The sequence below is a fragment of the Chionomys nivalis genome, chromosome 9 (assembly GCF_950005125.1).
Source record: "Chionomys nivalis chromosome 9, mChiNiv1.1, whole genome shotgun sequence".
Lineage (NCBI taxonomy): Eukaryota > Metazoa > Chordata > Mammalia > Rodentia > Cricetidae > Chionomys > Chionomys nivalis.
This window is the reverse complement of record NC_080094.1, coordinates 6,428,532-6,434,189: the sequence shown is the minus strand read 5'-3', so window position 1 is coordinate 6,434,189 and position 5,658 is coordinate 6,428,532.

Below are 5,658 nucleotides of genomic sequence, written 5' to 3'. Positions count from 1 at the left end.
TGTGACTTCTAAAATAAACTTTTTACATAACAGTAATGTAAGCTAGTTTGTGTTTTTGAAGATTGCCATGAACCTTTGACAGTTGAATGGCAGTTCTTAAGCCATAAGGGTGGGCTGTATGTTTCACAGCCTGGAGCTTGTTCTAAAAGGCCTAGGTACATTCCAGTGGGCTCTTTGTTCTTCTCTGAACAGAAAGGACTTGGGTATAGTCCCCCTTCCTTCAGATCAGTTCAAGAAAACTGCTTTGTATCTCAGTTTTCTTTAGAAAAGCAGTATGGGGGAGCGTGGTCTCAGCTCTGGCCCTGAAGGTAGTCACTGTTGTGAGCTGTGAGTCCCTTGGGTGCTCAGAGGCCTCATTCAGCCCCATGCAGCTAGTACTTGAGAGAGTGGAGGTATAGAGCGCTGTGGTGTAAACAGGTTCCGGGGTGAGGGAAGGCATTTGTGCTCCAACTTGTGAAAGTAAGTGAGCCTTGCTGTTCAAATGTTAGCAGAATTTATTCTCAAGCTCTGAATAGAGCTATCAAGAACACCAGAGAAGTCCTGAGAAAGAAGAAAACATACAGAGGTTATCTGGGTTGGAGCCAGCAGCTATGCTGGCCTGGTGACCTTGTGAGGTCATGGTTTCTGAGCAGAAATAAAGCTTGGCTTCATGGGGTGGGAACTTGGATCAAGACCAAGAAGAGAAAATAGTAAAGGAAAGAGTAAGAGTGTTGTTTTGTTTTTTAAGTCCTAGAAAGTAAGATTTGAGTTTCAAGGCACACACAGTAAAAAGAACTCCAAAGATCCATGTACTCTGCACTAGCTGGGGAGTTGACGGATGCTCAGGACGGGGCAGTGGGGAAGGCTTTGAGAGCCAGCCTGTTTACCAACTGTTCCTCCAGCCAATGTGGACCTGTTACCACTACCCAAACCACCTGGGAAATTTAAAACCCTCTCCAATGAGGAAGCAGCCACAAGTGCCTTACAGAACAGCCCGAGTCTCTGAGAACATTATCTAAACCCCAGTCCTCAGTTGTAGGTAACAGGGTCAAGAGAGCTTACAGTCAGGATACAAGCCATCATGGTGCCAACTAGTGAAAACAGACCCGCAGTTAGAATTATCCACGCAAAATGTATGCATATGTAGACTACATCCAAAGAGTCAAAACAAAGCAAATTGGGGGCTACCGTTGTAGCCCAACTAGCAAGAGTTCCTAACCTGGGTCCCAAACGTGGCACACACTGCAGCCCCAGCACTTGGAAAGTGGATACAAGCTCAGATATTCAAGATCTTGAAGCAATACAGTCTGAAAACTTCAAGGTGTGAACCCTCTGTACACTGTTCCACTCAGCTGTCTTTCTAGCCCTGGTACAGTGTTGGAATACCACCAAACCCAGTAAAATTTCACAGCTGAAACCGTTGATGGGCATCGAACACAAAGGCAGCTGGCTTTCCTAAGATACTTATGAGACCCTGGAGAAATGAAGAGAGCAAATCCACTAAGCCCAGGAAAGAAAACTGAGTCCAAAGTACTATTCTCTAATGGCACGAGCCTGTAATCACAGCACTCAGAAGGCTGAGGCAGGAGCATTGCCATGATTCTGAGGCCATGCTGGACCAAGCTAGCCTAATTCCAGGCTAGCCTGAGCTAGTATGGGGCTGAAGAAAGAAAAAAGTACTGTGTTGGCTCATGGAGAACATTAAGGACGTGGCTACAAGATGGGTGTGGCAGTGTGTTCATAATCCCAGCACTTGAAGTAGAGGCAAAAGGATCCGGACCATCCTCTGGTGCAGAGCAATGTCAAGGCCAGCCTGGGCAATAGGAGATCTTATCTCAAAAAAATAAATACAAGAAGCCCAAGGTCTGTTCCCCCCCCCCCCGCTCTCCCCCTCCCCCCCCCGCCAGAGGTTCTTGGCTCATTGTGTTAACTTCAGACCGTCAGGTATTTTGAAAGCGCCCAGTTACCCAGAATAGCCTGTTGTTGCAATACTTGCTCGTCAGACTCGCTAGCCTTAAGATGCAGGCAGATTGCGGCAAAGTAACTAAGGTGCCATCTCAGACCTTCCATTCATAAATGAGTCAAACCGGGACCGAGAAGTCAAATGTGTTTACAAGTTACTGACCTAGCCTCTAGTAGGAGGTAGCCCAACCCATTTCTTGGCCAGATTCCATTTGTCCAATGTATAAATGAGTTTTGATTTTGGTCCAGGCTGAGTTCTCGAGAACATGACATATCAGTTACAGCATCATAGTTATTCCATGAACTTGAGACATCCTTCAGTGTGGGAAAGGAGCGTTGCCAGGAGCTTACTAAGATGATGGGAACCAACTTTCAATGTGAGTTACTAAGGCATCTTTCTCAACTTCAAGTCCTATCATACTATGACCTCCAGCAAGTTTGTCCTTCCTTTTGTTTTTTGAGACAGGGTCTTTTAATGCTATGTCTAAGTTTCCACACATGTGTGTATCAGATGTGCACATACTCCCCCTTTACCTCCCAGCCCTTCCTTTCATCCCCTCCCACTTCCTTTGCTCCCTCTGTCCACATAGACCATTTTACTTCTTTCCTTGTATGTGTGTGTAAGTGATTTTATATATCTATATAAAATCGAGGAGCCACAAATGAGAGAAAACATTTCTCTTTCTGAGACTGTCTCAATTCACAGTGTGACTATCTACTGAATCCGTTGTCTTGCAAATGGTATAACTTCGTTCCACGTAATGACTGGAAAGAATTTCCCATCCCCCTTTGTTGTTGGACGAGTAGGTTGGTTCCATGATGGAGCTATCATGGTCAGTGCTACAGTACACAGTGGCATGCAAGCACTTCTGTGACATGTTGACGTAGAGAACTTTGGGTTGATACAGGAGTATCATGGCTGGGTCATGTAAAAGGTCTCTGTTGAGTTATTTGAGAAGCCTCCGTACTGACTTCCACGAGGCTAGACTTGGCATTCTCTCAGTCATGTATATGGGTTCCTTTGTCACATCTGCCATTAACATCTGTTGTCATTTGTTTTGATGACTGCCATCCTGACTGGGGTGACACTGGATTTGGGGTTCTTTTGATTTGCATTTCTCTGATGGTTGGCTAGTGAAGCTGGACGTTTTTTGTGTTTATTGGCCATCTGTGTTTCATCCTTTAAGAACTCTGCCCAGTTCATTGATGTGGATGATTTGGTTCCTTGTTCATTGTTGAGGTCTTTATATATTCTAGATACTAGTCCCGGCCTGTCAGATGTTTAGCTAGCAGAGATTTTTTTCTCTGTGTGTGCATGTGTGCACATGTTTGTGTGTGCGCATGTGTGCATGTGTGTCTGTCTGTCTGTGTCTTTTGAGATTTGCCTGTCTGTAGGCATATGTTTATAGGCATATGTCACCACACCTAGCTCTTCTGCCTTTTTGTAGACTGAGGAGACAGGATCTCACTAGTAGTCCGGGCTGCCCTCAAGCCTTTCAAGTACTGGGATTATAGACAGATGCTGCCATGCCCAGCTCCATCTGGTTTTTTTTGTTTGTTTGTTTGGTTGGTTTTTTTTGGTTTTTCGAGACAGGGTTTCTCTGTGGTTTTGGAGCCTGTCCTGGAACTAGCTCTGTAGACCAGGCTGGTCTCGAACTCACAGAGATCCGCCTGCCTCTGCCTCCCAAGTGCTGGGATTAAAGGCGTGCGCCACCACCGCCCGGCTCCATCTGGTTTTTATAGGGAATCTCAAGTGTTTGCTAAAGTCAACAGTACAATAGAGCTGTGGTTGCCAGGATCTGGGAGGGACGCGTGAGGAAAGACAGCTGTTGGGGATGAAGTTCCCCTTCCGGGAAATGAAATTAACTCATTAAGGGTGGTGGTTTTACATCTCTAAGTATGCTTTTAAAATTTGATTGTTTTGCGCCCTAAAAAAAGTGAATTTGGAGGCTGGAGAGATGGCTCCGCAGTTAGGAGCATGGACTGCTCTTTCAGAGGACCCGAGTTCACTTCCCAACACCCACCAAATGACTGCAAAGTCTAGGGCTAGAGAGATGGCTCAGCAGTTACGAGCACGTACTTCCTTTCAGAGGACCCATGCTGACTCCTAACTAGCTCCAGTTCCAGGGGTCTGACACCCCCTTCTGACGTCTGTGGCATAGGCACACATGTGGGACAATACATACATGAAGACAAAGCACTCATACATATAAAATACAAAGATATAAAAATTTAAAGTCTACAGGGGTTGAGATGGTTCAGGGGATGACAGAGACAGAAAGATAGAGACTTGGGGTTTCTGTTTGCTGCAATGAAACACCATAACCAAAAAGCAAGTTGGGTAGGAAAGGGTTTATTTGGTTTACACTTTCACAGTGCTGTTCATTATTGAAGAAAATCAGGACAGGAGCTTAAACAGGGCCGGATCCTGATGCAGAAGCATTGGAGGGCAGATGCTTACTGGCTTGCTCTCCTTGGCTTGCTCACCCTTCTTATAGAATCTAGGAGCACTAGCCCATGAACGGCCCCACCTATACCATCAATCACTAATTAAGAAACTGCCTTACAGCCAGATATTATGGAAGCATTTTTCTCAATTGAGGTTCACTTCTTTCAGATAACTCTAGTTTATGTGTCAAGTTGATATAAGATCAGCCGGGACAACACACATACACACACACACACATTTATGTCTCCTATGTAATGAGGCCCAGTGTATCTTCCATGCAGATACCCTTCATCATGGCATGTGGTCTTTCTGTGGTCCCAGGGATCAAACCCAGGGTTTTTCACAAGCTAGGCATACACATCACCCATGAGCCACATCCCTAGCCCATCATGACCAATCTTGATTTACCCAAACATCTACACATTTCCTGAATGACTGAAGCAAGATCACAGATGCACTCATATATAAATATTTCAATATATGCATTAGAAGAGCAGGGTCTTTCAAAAGCACAGTCAGCATCTGAAAACGGAATGTCAAAATAACAAGGTCAATCACGCACAGCCAGGGTCTGCACTTCCATACAAATATGTCCGAAAAGATGCTCCAAGTGACTCTGGCCCAATCCCAGTGCTCTGGAATCTCGGGTTCTTCTCTGCTCTGCTCAGCCTGTCAGTGTGTGGCGGTCACGTGGCACAAATGTCCACCAACAGGACCCAGCCTACAACCACTATCCTTCCTGCTGACCATCGCAGGGAGCAGGAGAGATACCCTGGTAGGGGGGACGGGTGTCCCCACCACATGTAAAGCCACAGGGGGACCTGGGGTACAGGTTCCTGGGCTGGCCTGCAAGCTCACCTCCGTTCTGGTTTCACAGCTTCTCTGGGTGCTAAGACGAACTCCACCACAAGAAAGAAAAAAGTGGAGAGGGGCTGACGGAGTAAACCAAGAGTTCTGCCACTAGTGAGCATCGCACCAGCGGCTGCTGAAGGTGAGCTCTGCCGCTAGTGAGCTCAGCAGTTAAGAGGCTGGAAACCGGCTGTAACCGCAGTTCCAGATGATCTAACGCCCTCTTCAGGTCTCTGGGGGCACTGCACGCACCTGGTGCGTTTATGTCCCTACAGGCAAAACACAGTTCTTACTAAAATAAATAAATGACACAAACGTCCCCTGCTGTGAGAAATCTCCTGTGTTCTGAATAACAGTCATGCCTTTTGATTTGTCACTGTTTGCAGAGCGGTGGGAAAAGCTCTTCTGTATGCTGAGGC